This window comes from Somniosus microcephalus, chromosome 3, assembly GCF_052327205.1.
Source record: "Somniosus microcephalus isolate GS21.2 chromosome 3, FLI_Smic_1.0, whole genome shotgun sequence".
Taxonomy (NCBI): domain Eukaryota; kingdom Metazoa; phylum Chordata; class Chondrichthyes; order Squaliformes; family Somniosidae; genus Somniosus; species Somniosus microcephalus.
Window position 1 is genome coordinate 322892649 of NC_140989.1, and position 18329 is coordinate 322910977.

The window sequence follows — 18329 nt, forward strand, 5'->3', positions numbered from 1 at the left end:
TCGCAAAGAATGGAAGGTAGGAAGAATTGGCCCAGAAATTGCTGGGAAAATAGCGCGGAGTTCATGGCACCGGTCATTATTAGTGCGTAAAAAACCCAGCAATTTGTGGTGAGGAAGAGGTACGCCAGTAGTTACAAATCTCAACAAATTGCTGGACAATTTGCACTGCTCCGCAGTTAGCCGTGCAATAGCAGGAGCATGCCATCAATCTCCACGAGTGTCAAGAAATTGCTGGATTTGTGCCATAAATATGAAGGAATCTTGTTGCAGCCATTTGGGGCTGGTATTTCATGTTGTGAGGACTCTGATAATGACGTGATTTATGGTTCTGACATCCCACTCAACCTTGGAGGCCCAAAAAGGGACTGTGGAGTCTCTCTCCTGCAGGTGGTAAATTTTCCCTAGAGCTTTTTAAACATTTTTAATTTTACATTTTTTTCTTACTTTTCCTTTTTCTCTCTCTCTTAATCCAGTCTTTCTTTCCCACTCTTTATTTCTCTTTCTGTATCTAATTTGACTCTAATTCACTTTATTTCCTTCTCCATCGTTCGCTTGGTTTCATTCTTTATCCTTAAATTTCATTGGTTAAGGAGATAGACTATTAGACCAGACGTTCAGGAGGTCCCAAATGCTCAGTTGACGTCACCGCACCGTTCTCAATTCGCATTTCCGGGAACTTGCCGTGCAAAAATAATACGATCTGAAGGGTCAGGGAAAAAAAATCTAATTCACGCCGCTCACCACGAGATGCACCATTCCAGCAAATTCTGGGGCAATGCTTCTAGCTAGCCATCCATTACACAATTAAGGCTGCATCTTAATTGTTCTTTTCCAATCATCTCCCCCTTTAATTATAGAATTAACAGCAGATACAAGGAAATCTGAAATCTGAAGCCTAAATATTCCTACCCTCTATTCTGGCTGGGAGAACGCACGAGGGGATTGGTCTGAAATAGGAGAGAGGGGAAGAAGAAAAGGGAAAGAAAGTGTAAGCGAGATCTATTTTTTGAAAGCCATCATTTATTTAGTATTTCACAGTCAGATTTTAACCTATTCCAAGCATCAGAATAGTTAGACGAAAGAGGGCCATCAAAGTGCTATAGTAGCAGAGTCTTGTTTTGTAAGATTGGTATAAAGCTAATCTTTATAACTATTGTAATCTTTGTAACCATTCTATGATTCTATAATGGGATTAGCTGAAGTGCTCTTGCAGAGAGCCAGCACTGGCTTGACAGGCCGAATGGCCTCCTTCTGTGCTGTAACCATTCAACAATTCTATACAAAATTACTTGAAAAGAAAGATAAAACATTTTGAAACAGAAAAACAGTTTTGTATTAAAATAAAGCACAAATCCCTGGTGAACAACTCATTCTTCTTTGGTAACAAAAATCACTCCTTAAAACACGTAGCAAGCTGTTCAAGGGCACAGTTTAACTACACCATCTACTGTCTCTGCAGGGTTGATAACTGCTAACTAAGAAAAACTATTTCAAGAAACAGTTTGTTTGCTAACTGCCATTCTGATCTAAAGAAAAGGAACATTATGCAATAATTAGGAGCAATTCAACAGATATCTGCCCACTGCTAGAAGAATAGGCACTATCTAGTTGCTCTATTTACTTTATTTCACCTTAATATTTCTGAATTACTTTGATGAATCTAAGAGTAGATTTGAATAGACTCCTTTCAATCCTGGAAGCTGGGTTCAAAACTAGTCAGAGTGCTGAGGACGTCAGTTTCCTCTCTCTGCTAGCTGTTAAAATCTTAAAGTAAGTTACTTTGTGCAATATCAACCCAATATTTAGTGGGCATTGGTCTACATCAGAAAACCATTCATAACTGATCACTAATTGATATCACCCAGATACCCACAAAGATGGCTGTTCTATAAAAATGAAAGTTTAGTGCAACAGGATTTTTTTTTTTTATTATTCATTCCTGGGATATGGGCGTCGCTGGCAAGGCCAGCATTTATTGCCCATCCCAAATTGCCCTCGAGAAGGTGGTGATGAGCTCCCTTCTTGAACCGCTGCAGTCCTTGTGGTGAAGGTACTCCCACAGCGCTGTGAGGGAGGGAGTTTCAGGATTTTGACCCAGCGATGATAAAGGAACAGCGATACAATTCCAAGTCAGGATGGTGTGTAACTTGGAGGGGAACTTGGAGGTGATGGTGTTCCCATGCACCTGCTGCCCGTGTCCTTCTAGCTGGTAGGGGTCGCAGGTTTGGGAGGTGTTGCCGAAGAAGCCTTGGCGAGTTGCTGCAGTGCATCTTGTAGATGGTGCACACTGCAGCCACAGTGTGCCAGTGGTGGAGGGAGTGAATGTTTAAGGTGGTGGATGGGGTGCCAATCAAGCAGGCTACTTTGTCCTGGATGGTGTCGAGCTTCTGGAGTGTTGTTGGAGCTGCACTCATCCAGGCAAGTGGAGAGTATTCCATCACACTCCTGATTTGTGGAAAGGCTTTGGGGAGTCAGAAGGCAAGACACTCGCCACAGAATATCCATCCTCTGACCTGCTCTTGTAGTCACAGTATTTATGTGGCTGTTCCAGTTAAATTTCTGGTCAATGGTGACCCCCCAGGATGGTGATGCTGGGGAATTCGGTGCTGGTAATGCCGTTGAATGTCAAGGGGCGGTGACTAGACGCTCTCTTGTTGGAGATAGTCATTGCCTGGCACTTGTGTGGCACGAATGTTACTTGCCACTTATCAGCCCAAGCCCAAGATCTTGCTGCATGCGGGCATGGACTGCTTCATTATCTGAAGAGTTGCGGATGGAACTAAATACAGGAATGTTTTTGATTTTAAGGTAAGGCTAAGTTCCTCTCAACCAACACAACCAAAAAATAAAGACAAATGAACTGGGCAGTCATCTCATTTGTTGCTTGTACCACCCTGCTGTGTGTAATTGGCTGCCACATTTGCCTAAATGACAACTGCACTTCAAAATAATTAATTAGTTGTGAAGTGCTTTGAGATATCCTGAAGACTTTATGATGTAGAAATTAGATGTGGCCACGAAACGGGCAGTATTAAGGCCCAACGATATTAAGCTGCGCCACCTCAAAATGGTCTAGGTAGCACGCAAAAGTCCTCATTAACATGTTTATATTCTTGATTTCAGCGCTAAAACTGCTGCTCATTGACTTAATGTTCAACAGATGGGCCCATATCGGGTCCAGTCTAACGTGTGGCACAGGCTTTATTCAGTACTTAAAGGGGCGTTGCATTGATGCTACAGCACCTCATTGTCAAGTCACTCAGAACTGTAGCTGCAAGAAGGTGGTGCTGCAAAGCCAAGGAGGAGCATCCTAAAAGGGAGACAACCCGCGGATCTTCTGACGCGGCTCTGGAGGCACTGGTCGTGGCGAGGAGGTGGGCTGTCCTCTTCCCACAGATTGGAAGGAAGCCCTCGCCACACACCTCGCGAAAGCTGTGGCAGGAGATAGCCACCCATGGCCAAGTTGTGAAGCATGCAGCAGACCATCACGAAACCATTGCTTCAGTAGTCCGATGGTCTGCTCGATGATGAGCGCTGGGCACGAGTGTTGGGGTTGTGGAGGGGAGTCATGAGCCAGGTGCAGAGCGGATAGCCCTCGTCTCCGAGCAGCCACCCTCGGGTTTGCCCTCACCACCACCTTTGATGCCCTAGTCCCTACTAAAGACATTACTCTCTCTCACCCTGGCCGTTCCCCAGTACAGCTCTCATCTTCACTCCCTTAAGTCCAAGCGACGCAGACTTGAACGGATATGGTGGACAACTGGTTTAGCCATTCACCGCCAGATCTGGCTGGACCACAAAGCATGATCGGGTCCTGCTCTCGTCTGCCAAAATTGCTCACTATTCCAGAATCATTCTGGAATGCAAAGATAAACCCTGGCTCCTATTCTCTACTGCTAACCGTCTTCTTAAACCCCTCTCCCCTCCACCCGCACCTCCGACAACAAGTATGAGGGGCTCATGGAATTCTTTGTCTCTCAAGATTGAGACCATCCATTCAGCTGCCTCTGCCACTTCCATTCCTTCCCCCAAGGTTCCCCCCTGCCCAAGCCCTGAACTCGCATCTTTCTCCAGCTGCTCTCCGATCTCCCCCCATGACCTCTCCATGCTCATCTTGTCCATGAGACTCACCTCCTGCTGCCTCAACCCTATTCCCACCAAACTGCTGACCACCAAACTTCCTTTTCTGGCTCCCATGTTAGCTGACATTGTTAACAGTTCTGTCTCCTCAGGTACTGTCCCCCTTTCCTCAAAAAACCAACACTTGACCCCTCCGTCCTTGCAAACTACCGCCCAGTCTCCAACCTCCCTTTCCTCTCCAAAGTCCTTGAACAAGTTGTCGCTTCCCAAATCCGTGCCCATCTTTCCATCAATTCTATGCTTAAATCCCTCCGATCAGGTTTCCTCCCTTGCCACAGTACAGAAACGGCTCTCAAAGTCACAAATGACATCCTTTGTGACTGTGACAAAGGTAAACTATCACTCCTCATCCTTCTCGACTTGTCTGCAGCCTTTGACACAGTTGACCACTCCATCCTTCTCCAACGCCTCTCCACCGTCGTCCAGCTGGGTAGGACTACACCCGCCTGGTTCCATTCTTATCTATCTAATCGTAGACAGAGAATCACCTGCAACGGCTTCTCTTCCCGCTCCCGCATCATTATCTCTGGTGTCCCCCAAGGATCTATCCTTGGCCCCCTCCTATTTCTCATCTACATGCTGCCCCTTGACGACATCATCCGAAAACACAGCGTCAGTTTCCACATGTACGCTGACGACACCCAGCTCTACCTCACTACCTCTTCCCTCGACCCCTCCACCGCCTCTAAATTGTCAGCCTGCTTGTCCGACATACAGTTCTGGATGAGCAGAAATGTTCTCCAATTAAATACTGGGAAAACCGAAGCCATTGTTTTCGGTCTCCAAAACTCCATTCCCTAGCCACTGACTCCATCCCTCTCCCTAACATCTGTCTGAGGCGGAACCACACTGTGCGCAACCTTGGTGTCATATTGGACCCTGAAATGAGTTTCCAACCACATATCCACAGCATAACAAAGACCGCCGACTTCCACCTCCGTAACATCGCCCGTCTCTGCCCTTGCCTCAGCTCATCCGCTACTGAAACCCTCATCCATGCTTTTGTTAGATCTAGACTTGGCTATTCCAACGCACTCCTGGCTGACCTCCCACATTCTACCCTACCTAAACTTGAAGTCATTCAAAACTCGGCTGCCCGTGTCCTAACTGCCGACCTACATTGGCTCCCGGTTAAGCAGCGCCTCAAATTCAAAATTCTCACTCTTGTTTTCAAATCCCTCCATGGCCTTGCCCCGTCCTATCACTGTAATCACCTTCAGCCCCACAACACCCCCTACCCAACCGGAGATATCTGCACTCCTCTAATTCTGCCCTCCTGAGCATTTCTGATTATAATCGCTTAACCATTGGTGGCCGTGCCTTCTGTTGCCTAGGCCCTAAGCTCTGGAATTCCCTGCCTAAACCTCTCCACCTTGCTTTCCTCCTTTAAGACGCTCCTTGGTGTCATATTTGATCCTGAAATGAGCTTTCGACCACAGATCTGCAGAACAACCTACCTTTTTGACCAAGCTTTTCGTCACCTGCCCTAATTTCTCCTTATGTGGCTCGGTGTCAAATTTTTTCGTTTTATAATACTCCTGTGCTGCGCCTTGGGGCACTTTACTACATTAAAGGCACTATATAAATACAAGTTGTTGTTGTTGTGGTGGCTGGAAGATTGCTGGCACACCAGACTGACGCAGCATGGCTACTGCCAGGATAGCGGGCATTGACCATCAGGAAGCGCTGGGCGTGGTAGCACACCAACTGCACAGTGAGTGGGGGGTAGCCTTTGCAGTTACACAAGATCTCAGGATTGTTGTACGGCATTGCAGAGCCATGTGGGTGCAGTCGATGGTGCCCTGCACCATGGGGAAGCCCACGATCCTGGCAAAGCCACATAAGTGCTCATCCTGCTTCAGTCTTCTCAGAGAGAAGACAACGTAGTCCCTTCTCCTGGTATAGAGAGTCTCAAGTGACGCCCCCCAACCGGATGCAACGAAGGACGTCGAACTGGGAGACGTTAGCCATGTCTCCTGCTGCAGTCTGGAAGGATCCGCTGCCGAAGAAATTGAGGGCCACAGTGACCTTGATTGCCACTGGGAGAGCCATGTTCGCCATGCTCAGGCTACAAGTCTGGTTGCAGAAGGTGGCAGAGTTCTGTGACCACCTCCTTGGTGAAGCGTAGCCTAATAATACACTGCTCCTCGCTAAATGGATACAAGAGAAGTGCTCTCGAAGTGCCCTAGGTGATTAATGCCTCCTGTTGAGAGCCTCCCTCCTCCCTCTGCGTGCATTTTCTCCCCTTTTTTGCTGCCTCTGCTCCCTCTCTTGAAGATACTAGAGCGCGAGGGGGATTGCCAGTGGAGCCCCCATGACTGTGAGCAAGGGTTGCGAGCAGAAGCCTTTAAATAATAACGAAGGCATTCTCCACTTGCAACAACACTCCCTGTTACCTTAGAACCTTGAAGGAAGTTAATAAAGCTGCTGGAGTTGCAGGGAGTTGAACAGAGCCAGTCAAAGTGTCGAAACATATCAGGTGCAAGTAGCTGCTAATGATCCTTTTAAATACCACGGCTGGAGCCTACTTCCTGCTCGTCAATGCTTGCTCAGTTCGTCGCACTTAAGGTATGCCGATAAGTTGAACGGCGAACTCCAAAAACTCGCAGATCGGGCATCATGTGACCGTTGCACACCCATGACATCTCGATCTGCATCACTTCTAGGATTTTAGTGATCGCTGATATCGGCAGTGCTGCCTGCCATCTGAAAACGGCAACCGCCAGCTGGCGGAAGAGCGGCGGCCACCATTTTTTCGCCCGATTCTGGCGGTAATGGATGGCACTAAACCCCCGAATTTCTAGGTCAATAAGTCGCTATACAAATGCAAGTTTTTTCTTTCTTTAATGAAAGTGGACAAAGAGAAAAGATATTCCACTCCACATTATAGAAATACCTCAACTTGATGACCATAAAAACTACAAAACACATACCAAGGTAGATGAATGGCACAAACAGAAGACGTATCTGCAGTGTGCCCAGACGGTTTATCATCTTAGTTCACTTAACACTGTTGCGAGCAAGTTTAGTTTCCCAAGCCAAGTCAGGAACATTGGCCCGTAATTTGCAGTCATCAGTGAAGCAAAGGTGTTCGCTGTTGGCTCTGAAGTAAGCTTCCCACAAAGATTTCGATCTCTGTGGTGAGAAGTTTGACTTTTCCAATGTGTAATTGAAATCAACGCAAGTTAATGGGGAATCCCTAATGTGAGCTGCTGTGACGTCAACAAGCTGTCTAAGCAGCCAATCAAGATGCAGAATTCTCACAGACAGCAAACCAGGAAGTGAGTAAGCTCCTTGGATTCTAACTTTTAAAAATTCTTAGAGAGAGCAAAACAAAGATTGGGGGTCGCACATGGGGAAAAGGCAAACTAAAATTTCTTAAAAATTGTAATTTTTATTAAAATGGATAAATTTGACACTCCACAAAATTAAAATTAGTTTTAGCAGGGCCATAACCTTGTTTAGCAGTCAATATACTGTTAAAACCCCAATTACACCGAATGCAAAAAGCTCTAACTTTTAATGGGGTATTAACAGAGCTGACGTTTGTCAGTTTCCATGATTTTTACAGATTACACTGATTGCCGGCTATTTGGGGGTGGGGAGGGGGCGGTGTTTATAGTGCAGCCAGTGTCGCAGCAGTAAATGACTGACCGCAACTTCAGGATTTCCGCGTTAGGATGCGCATGCACTAAATCCTGAAGTTGCGGTTAGTTTCAAAGGGGTAATGACAGTGAGCACTGTTTGTTCGCTGTTATTACCCACTGCAAATTTCGGGCCAATAACTTAAATGCATTGCTTTGCACAGAGTGCTGACATGCTAGCAGCTGACTCTTTCTCACTGCATGCTCCCGTGGTTAATGGCATTGTGGTATCACATGACAGGTGTCTGTGTTTGTGAAGTAAGCGCTGAAAGATTACACTAGTTAAAATGGCATGACAAGTTATATTTTTCATTAGGGTTACAAAACAAAATTGCTCGTTAACAAAAAGTTCTATGTTGAGCACAAATAGATGTCTTTTTTTGCCTTCTTATATTTCTACACTAACCTTAATTAGTTGAGAAAAAACAAACAAGTTTACCTTCTGGGAAATTCATTGTTTTTTGTTGTTTTTTTATTTGCATTATTCCCTTCAAGATTCAATATTAATCAATTTGGTGCACCACAATATAGCAGAATGATAGAAATGCTTCATTTTAGGGGACAGGCAAAATTGTTGACAATATGCTTTGGGTAGATTTTTTTTTTTTAAATCCATAAAATACTCAAGCTATTAGGTATTAAATATTAGGCAAGATACCATAATTGAAAAGAATATAACTAGAAAAATGAGACTCCGAGACTGCTTTGTCTCAACCTATGAGCTTAACAATGATATTGTAATTTGATTGATGGGTTCTGAGATACATCCAGTGTTGCGAATGCTCTTCGGAATGGGGTGGAAGGTCAGTCAGGCAGTAAAGTGGACTTCTATCAAAGCGTGGAGGTTCCTCAATGTGAAGTGTAAATGCAGTTAAATTCTGCCAGATTTTTTCCCCCCAGAACAGTGCAGAAATTCATCACTTTGAAGCCAATTAGGAATGTCATGACAGGATTTCATGATGGTATGATAATCATTTTAGAAGAAAAAAAGTACTAGAATTTATTGATAACTATAATATTGTAGAATACAATTAATTCTGCCTTTATGTTGTCCAAATAGAGAGAGTTTGTTATTGTATTTTTAGCATACCAAGCACTCATGATTATCACAACAGGGAAAAACCGTTTTACACATCAGGGTAGATTGAGACATTTTTAGTGACTTGCTCATCCACAAAACTATTATCTAGGCACCAATCTCACTTTTGTAACTGTTAAATATAAATTCAGAGTGGTTACCTCAAAGTACATTGAGAGAACGTGCTCCCATTCCCAGCACAATATCTCTTGCTACAAAGCCTGTCTGTTTGTGGCTAGAAACTAGGGAGTTGTGCAGCAAAAGCTGGGGTGCTCACCATTCGATGAACAACTCCCATTCTGGTGCAGAAACAACAACTTGCCTTTATATAGCACCTTTAATGTTGAAAAACATTCCATGGCACTTCACCGAAGTATAATTCGACAAAATGGACACTCAATCACCACAGATATTAAAAGGGGTGACTAAAAGCTTGGTCAATGAGATGAGTTTTAATGGGGGTCTTAAGAGGAGGAGAGTAAGGTGGAGAGGTTTAGAAATGGAACTCCGCAGCATAGGGCCTAGATGGCTTAAGGCACAGCTGTCAATTCTGGGGCGATGGGGGTAGGGGGGTGGGAAAGGATGAAGTACTCTTGCAGAGAGCCGGCACGGGCTCGACAGGCTGAATGGCCTTCTTCCATTCTGTGGCCTTCTTCCATTCTGTAACCATTCCATTATTCTCTGTGATTCTATGATGCACAAGAGGTTAGTCAGAAAAACGCAGAGTTCTGAGGTTTTCTAGGGCTGGAGGAGGCTACAGAGATAGGGTATCGCAAGGCCACAGAGGAATTTAAACACGAGGATGAGAAGCAATGAGAGACCGGGAACCAATGTAGGTCAGCAAGGAGTGATGGGTGAGTGGGATATCCAGCCCATCCATCGAAAGATCCTTCATGTAGTTTACACTGCTTTCTGAAATCAATGAGGGAAACTAGAAAAGTCAGCATAAGAATTTTTTCTTGGATTTCCTTATACAGGTTTTTGACAGTGTATTAATGGAAAATGAATTGAAGTAGTGATCCTGTACACTGATGAGAAAGGAGGAGTAAATTTAGAAACAGTTCCCTGGCATTTATATTCAAATTTAGTCAGCAGCATTTGGAGACAAAATTGCTACTCCTCTCTAAAAAATAATTAATGTCTGTTTTCAGGTGAATGCATATTAAGCTAGTTTTTATTTTCCAGGTGAAATGATAAAAGTGAACTAATACTAGGAATTAGATATTGAAGGAGAGCGCTCAAAGCTTAAAGTTTTAATTTTTTTTATTCGTTTATGGAATGTGGGCGTCGCTGGCAAGGCCAGCATTTATTGCCCATCCCTAATTACCCTGGAGAGGGTGGTGGTGAGCCACCTTCTTGAACCGCTGCAGTCCGTGTGGTGAAGGTACTCCCACAGTGCTGTTAGGGAGGGAGTTCCAGGATTTTGACCCAGCGACGATGAAGGATCGGCAATATACTTCCAAGTCAGGAAGGTATGTAACTTGGAGGGGAACATGCAGGTGATGGGGTTACCATGCGCCTGCTGCCCTTGTCCTTCTAGGTGGAAGAGGTCGCGGGTTTGGGAGGTGCTGCCGAAGAAGCCTTGGCGAGTTGCTGCAGTGCATCTTGTAGATGGTGCACACTGCAGCCACAGTGCGCCGGTGGTGGAGGGAGTGAATGTTTAAGGTGGTGGATGGGGTGCCAATCAAGCGGACTGCTTTGTCCTGGATGGTGTCGAGCTTCGAGTGTTGTTGGAGCTGCACTCATCCAGGCAAGTGGAGAGTATTCCATCACACTCCTTACTTCTGCCTTGTAGATGGTGGAAAGGCTTTGGGGAGTCAGGAGGTGGGACACACTCTGCAGAATACCTAGCCTCTGACCTGCTCTTGTTGCCACAGTGTTTATGCGGCTAGTCCAGTTAAGTTTCTAGAAACATAGAAAAAAAATAGGAGCAGGAGTAGGCCATTCGGCCCTTCGAGCCTGCTCCACCATTCAATATGATCATGGCTGATCTTCTATCTCAATACCATATTCCCGTTCTCTCCCCATACCCCTTGATGCCTTTTGTGTCTAGAAATCTATCTATATCCTTAAATATATTCAGTGACTTGGCCTCCACAGCCTTCTCTGGTAGAGAATTCCACAAGTTCACCATCCTCTGAGTGAAGAAATTTCTCCTCATCTCAGTCCTAAATGTCCTACCCTGTATCCTGAGACTGTGACCCCTCGTTCTAGACCCCCCAGCCAGGGGAAACATCCTCCCTGCATCCAGTCTGTCTAGCCCCATCAGAATTTTATACGTTTCAATGAGATCCCCTCTCATTCTTCTAAGCTCTAGTGAATACAGGCATAGTCGACCCAATCTCTCCTCATAAGAGAGTCCTGCCATCCCAGGAATCAGTCTGGTGAACCTTCGCTGCACTCCCTCTAAGGCAAGTATGCAACTGTAGTAAGACATCCTTGCTCCTGTACTCAAATCCTCTTGCAATGAAGGCCAACATACCATTTGCCTTCCTAACTGCATGCTGCACCTGCATGTTTGCTTTCAGTGACTGGTGTACAAGGACACCCAGGTCCCTTTGTACATCAACATTTCCCAATCTATCACCATTTAAATAATACCCTGTCTTTCTGTTTTTCCTACCGAAATGAATAACTGCACATTTATCCACGTTATACTGCATCTGCCATGTATTTGCCCACTCACTGAACTTGTCTAAATCGCCTTGAAGCCTCTTTGCATCCTCCTTGCAACTCACAATCCCACCTAGTTTCGTGTCGTCAGCAAACTTGGAAATATTACATTTAGTTCCCTCATCCAAATCATTGATATATATTGTGAATAGCTGGGGCCCAAGCACTGATCCCTACGGTACCCCATTAGTCACCGGTGGTTTCTGGTCAATGGTGACCCCCCCAGGATGTTGATGGTGGGGGATTCGGCAATGGTAATGCCGTTCACAGAATCACAGAAACCCCACAGTGCAGATAGAGGCCATTTCGGCCCATCGAGCCTGCACCTCCACCTCCCGTTGAATGTCAAGGGGAGGTGGTTCGACTCGCACTTGTTGGAGAGAGTCATTGCCTGGCACTTGTGGAGCGAATGTTACCTGCCACTTATCAGCCCAAGCCTGAATGTCATCCAGGTCTTGTTGCATGCGGGCACGGACTGCTTCATTATTCAAGGAGTTGTGAATGGCGGTGAACACTGTGCAGTCATCAGCGAATACCCACATTTCTGACCTTATGTTGGAGGGAAGGTCATTGATGAAGCAGTTGAAGATGGTTGGGCCTAGGACACTGCCCTGAGGAACTCCTGCAGCGATGTGTTGGGGCTGTGATAATTTACCTTCAACCACCACAACCATCTTCCTTTGTGCTAGGTATGACTCCAGCCAGTAGAGCGTTTTCCCCCCGATTCCCATTGATGTCAGTTTTCGTAGGTCTCCTTGATGCCACACTCGGTCAAATGCTGCCTTGATGTCAAGGGCAGTCACTCTCACCTCACCTCTGGAATTCAGCTCCTTTGTCCATGTTTGGACTAAGGCTGTAATGAGGTCGGGAGCAGAGTGGTCTTGGCGGAACCCAAACTGGACATAACTGAGCACGTTTTTGGTGAGTAAGTGCTGCTTGATAGCACTGTCGATGACACCTTCCATCACTTTGCTGCTAATTGAGAGTAGACTGATGGGGCAGTAATTGGCCGGGTTGGATTTGTCCTGCTTTTTGTGGACAGGACTTACCTGGGCAGTTTTCCACATTGTCGGATAGATGCCAGTGTTGTAGCTGTACTGGAACAGCTTGGCTAGAGGCGCGGCTAGTTCTGGAACACAAGTCTTCAGCATGATAGCTGGGATGTTGTCGGGGCCCATAGCCTTTGCTGTATCTAGTGCGCTCAGCCGTTACTTGAGATCACGTGGAGTGAATCGAATTGGCTGAAGACTGGCTTCTGTGATGGTGGGGACCTCAGGAGAAGGCCGATATGGATCATCAACTCGGCCCTTCTGGCTGAAGATGGTTGCAAACGCTTCAGCCTTGTCTTTTGCACTCGCGTGGTCCGCCATCATTAAAGGGTGGGGATATTCATGGAGCCTCCTCCTCCTCCCGTTAGTTGTTTAACTGTCCACCACTACTCACAACCGGATGTGGCAGGACTGCAGAGCTTTGATCTGATCCGTTGATTGTGGGATCGCTTAGCCCTGTCTATAGCATGCTGCTTCCGCTTTTTAGCATGCATGTAGTCCTGTGTTGCAGCTTCCCCAGGTTGGCATCTCATTTAATCCATCTATTCACAAAGCTAGAATTCTGAAACCAACATCTTGTTTATAATACTAAATGTGAACTAAGACCACCTGGCATCGACCTTGGCACCGGCTACGGACACGGCAACGTCACACCCAGCCCAGTTGACCCTGCAAAGTCCTCCTCACCAATATCTGGGGACTTGTGCCAAAATTGGGAGCGCTGTCCCACAGACTAGTCAAGCAACAGCCCGACATAGTCATACTCACAGAATCATACCTTTCAGCCAATGTCCCAAACTCCTCCATCACCATCCCTGGGTATGTCCTGTCCCACCGACAGAACAGCCCCACGTGGGGTGGCGGCACAGTGGTATACAGTCAGGAAGGAGTGGCCCTGGGAGTCCTCAACATGGACTCCGGAACCCATGAAGTCTCATGGCTTCAGGTCAAGCATGGGCAAGGAAACCTCCTGCTGATTACCACCTACCGCCCTCCCTCAGCTGATGAATCAGTACTCCTCCATGTTGAACACCATTTGGAAGAAGCTCCGAGCGTAGCATAGGCACAGAACATACTCTGGGTGGGGACTTCAATGTCCATCACCAAGAGTGGCTCGGTAGCACCACTACTGACCGAGCCCTGAAGGACATAGCTGCCAGTCTGGGCTGGCGACAGGTGGTGAGAGAACCAACACGAGGGGAAAAACCTACTGGACTTCGTTCTCACCAATCTACATGTCACAGAAGCATTTGTCCATGACAGCATTGGTAGCAGTGACCACCGCACAGTCATTGTGGTCACTAAGTCCTGTCTTCACACGGAGGACACTGTCCATCATGTGTGGCACTACCACTGTGCTAAATCGGATAGATTCAGAACAGCTCAAAACTGGAAACCCATGAGGCGCTGTTGGCCAACAGCAGCAGCAGAACTGTATTCCACCACAATCTGTAACCTCATGGCCCGGCATATCCCTCACTCTACCATTACTATCACCAGGCGTACCTAAAAATGAGGTGCCAACCTGGGGAAGCTGCAACACAGGACTACATGCATGCTACAAAGCAGAAGCAGCATGCTATAGACAGGGCTAAGCAATCTCACAATTCAACGGATCAGATCAAAGCTCTGCAGTCCTGCCACATCCAGTTGTGAATAATTAAACAACTAACAGGGAAGAGGAAGCTCCATGAATATCCCCATCCTCAATGATGGTGGAGCCCAGCATGTGAGTGCACAAGACAAGGCTGAAGCGTTTGCAACCATCTTCAGCCAGAAGTGCTGAGTGGATGATCCATATCGGCCTACTCCTGAGATCCCCACCATCACAGAATCCAGTCTAAAGCCAATTCGATTCACTCCACGTGATATCAAGAAACGGCGGCGCGCACTGGATACAGCAAAGGCTATGGGCCCCGACAACATCCCAGCTATCATGCTGAAGACTTGTGTTCCAGAACTAGCCGCGCCTCTAGCCAAGCTGTTCCAGTACAGCTACAACACTGGCATCTATCCGACAATGTGGAAAACTGCCCAGGTATGTCCTGTCCACAAAAAACAGGAAAAATTCAATCCGGCCAATTACCGCCCCATCAGTCTACTCTCAATCATCAGCAAAGTGATGGAAGGTGTTATCAATAGTGCCATCAAGCGGCACTTACTCACCAATAACGAGCTCACTGATGTCCAGTTTGGGTTCCGCCAAGACCATTCGGCTCCCCAACTCATTATAGCCTTGGTCCAAACATGGGCAATAGGAACTGAATTCCAGAGGTGAGGTGAGGTGAGAGTGACTGCCCGTGACATCAAGGCAGCATTTGACTGAGGGTGGCATCAAGGAGCCCTAGCAAAACTGAAGTCAATGGGAATCGGGGGGAAAACCTTTCACTGGCTGGAGTTATACTGAAGGGATATTTACTCATCTTTGCCCCTTTTGGGCTGCCCCAGATCGGGCGTATTTCTCAGACGTTCACTTTCAACTAAAGTTTGAGGTAGCCGAATCCTAAAGACGCTTAATTGGGTCTAAAGGTTCGGGTTATTTCTCCCTAAAGGAAAGGAACGCCCGAGAATGTTACCGTCCTCCAGATAGCGCTTTTAATAAGTTTAGCTAGACTGTAACATCCCAGATATTATGAGGGTCCAGAAAACTTCCTTAGAATTCTGTAACTCTTCATCAAAGAGTGTACAGAGATTGAGTTTGCGAGTTATTGATACAGAAGACTTGCGAGACAATTCTAAAAAGAGATTTATTAAAAGAACCAACATGCAATTTACAGTTGGCGAGTCAATCGCAACGTTAACAGTTCTAAAAAGAGAAAAAAACCTTATTATTAACAAAGAATCTTACTTTTAAATCTTAACTTTGCTACAGTATTACAGTTCTTAAAGTTTTCTATACAGGATATCCATCAATATCAAATACCGTTGATCCCCGAGGTACAAAGAGTTAGAAACTACAGAGCCGCCTCTGTAGCCGAGAATCACTTTGCTCGATTAAAGCGAATCTGATATCCCATTTGAGTTCAATATTTATACCCTTTTTCAGTGGTATCTCCTTTAAAGTTTCTGCTGACCCAAGTTAATTATCCCTATTCATCTTTCTGCCGACCTCTGCAACTCTTACTGCCACATCAGCTTGTAATATTCCAGAATCTTGTTTCATCTCCAGGTATTCTGTGTTTACCATATAGAATGGTGTGAAAGGCAGGTGTTCCTCATTTTATGTCATCTTTACGAGGGCTGATGTTCCTTATCTTATGTGCCATCTTTACGAAGTTTAAATTGGAACACCTTATCCAGGGTGAACCATTGATTTTATTCCCAAAGGTCAGCCTATCGAAGCCATGCACCTTCTGTTTCAATAAGGTTATTTATTCAGGGTCAACAACTGTCTTATCTCAATAGCCAGAATTCTTTCACAGCTATTTCATCGTTAGGTTTCTAAATTTCCAAACCCAGTTTGTCATGTTTTAATAAGGCCAGAATTCTTTCATAAGATGGCGTATTTTTCTGAATAGGTTATATGGCTCATTCCTTCACAATACCTAGCACAAAGTAGGGTTGCAAAGGGGTGGAAAGTTTCCGGTAAATTTCCGGAAATTTTCCACGGGAAATTTAGCTTGGGAATTTTGCCCAAAAAAGCATATGCTAGCATAATATTGTTTTTTTTGTCTTTCTTTTTTTTTTCCCCCCACAGGTCCTCTCTTAAAATTACTAACAGAGATGGAATCTTAATTATTAAGGAATTTCTTAATCAATATATGTTTATCTTCTTACTTGGCTTGTTTTAATAATTACAAGTTTTGTGTGTGACTGTGAACAAATGTGTCCTGATTGGTTGGATGAGTGGATGAGCGATTAGCTCCCTCTATTTGTAATATTTGCATATCGAATTGTGATTGGCCTGCAGGCATCTGTAAGACTGCTATAGTTTTTTTTAAGATCCAGGTTAGGGGTCCTGAGGGAAGTCATTTTGTTTTCTGCTGATGTTGTGATGATGCAGTAAGTAAATCAGACTTTGTGCCAAATAAACCAGTTACTTGTTGAACTCTGTTGTCCTTCAATTAAAAATATACAAAATAATACACTATTGGTGATGTAGCGTCGTGTGTGTACAGGTCATGCTTCCATCACATGGAGCATCAGCAAAAATGTACTCACCCTGTTGCAATCGTGCTGATCGACCGCAGTTCGACACAGAGATGAATGCCCTTTATTTCTCTGCATAGAACAATGCCACGTTTACCGTCGGATGTGTGGAAGGATTTTACCCCAGGCATTAAAGATGGAAAGACTGTGTACATGTGCAAACACTGTAGAAAGCCATATGTAAAGAATGCCACAAAGGTGCAGCAGCATTTATCCAAATGCAACAACTTCACTCAAAGCTCACAGCAGTCAGCCCAGAGTTCCTCTGCTTCCATTCAAGATGATGGTTCTCATTCAGCATCAGGCTCCTCATCATCAGCAACTCCTGGCCCACTTGGAAGGTTCTTAGATACAACGGATAACCATAGCCAGAAGAATGCAGATGAGTGCCTTGCTCGAGCTGTATATGCAACATGCTCACCCCTCATGCTCACAGCCAATGTGTACTGGAAGAGATTTTTCAATGTTATTTGCCCTGCATACTGTCCTCCCACCAGACATGCTTTGTCTACTTATTTGCTGGAGGCTGAGTATAACAGAGTCCAAGGAAAGCTCAAAGAAACGATAGCGATGGCAGACTGTGTTGCAGTTATCTCAGATGGGTGGTCAAATGTACGAGGGGAGGGCATCATAAACTACATCGTCTCCACTCCTCTCCCAGTGTTCTTCAAGAGCACAGACACGAAGGACAACAGACACACAGGCACATACATTGCTGATGAGCTGAAAGCGGTCATCAACGATCTTGGATCACAAAAGGTCTTTGCAGTAGTTACTGACAATGCTGCGAATATGAAGGCTGCTTGGGCTCAAGTGGAGGAGGCCGACCCTCATATTACGTCTATTGGGTGCGCAGCTCATGGGCTTAACCTGCTCCTCAAGGACATCATGGGTTTGAGAACCATGGAAGCACTGTACAAGAGAGCCAAGCAAGTTGTTAAGTATGTCAGGGGAAAACAGGTAGTTGCAGCAACCTACAACTCCAAGCAAATGACAAAGAACAAGAACACCACACTGAAGCTGCCCAACAACACTAGATGGGGTGGTGTTGTCATAATGTACAACAGCCTTCTGGAGGGTAAGGAGTCGCTGCAAGAAATGGCAATATCCCAGTCTGGGGATATGGAAACCACCATCAAGAAAATACTGCTGTTTTGGGAGAGAGTGGTTAGCAGCCTTAAACTACTCTCACCAGTAGCATCTGCAATTGCTCAGATTGAAAGAGATGACGCTGTCTTGTCAGGTGTTCTCAGGCTTTTTACTGATTTAAAAGAACAAATCAGCATTGCCCTACCCACATCCCTGCTGCTCAAAGCAGAGGAGAAGGCAATTGTTCAATTCATACAGACGCGTCAAGAATTTTGTGTCAAGCCGATTCATGCTGCAGCATACATGCTGGACCCAAAGCATGTTGGGAGACCAAAACTTTCTGGAGAACAGATCAACAGCGCTTACAGTGTGATTTCTACCCTCTCACACCATCTCAATCTGGATGTGGGCAAAGTTCTGGGAAGTCTGGCAAAGTTCTCTACCAAGCAAGGTCTTTGGAATGGGGATGGGATATGGGAATCATGCAAGCATATCAGTGCACATACC

General features: G+C 45.6%; 1 protein-coding gene across 7 annotated transcripts in view; it reads right to left on the reverse strand.

The window, feature by feature from the left end:
• LOC147122194 (ERI1 exoribonuclease 3-like) overlaps window positions 1–18329 on the reverse strand; it is a 491903-nt gene that overhangs the window by 397864 nt on the left and 75710 nt on the right. The window lies entirely within an intron of this gene.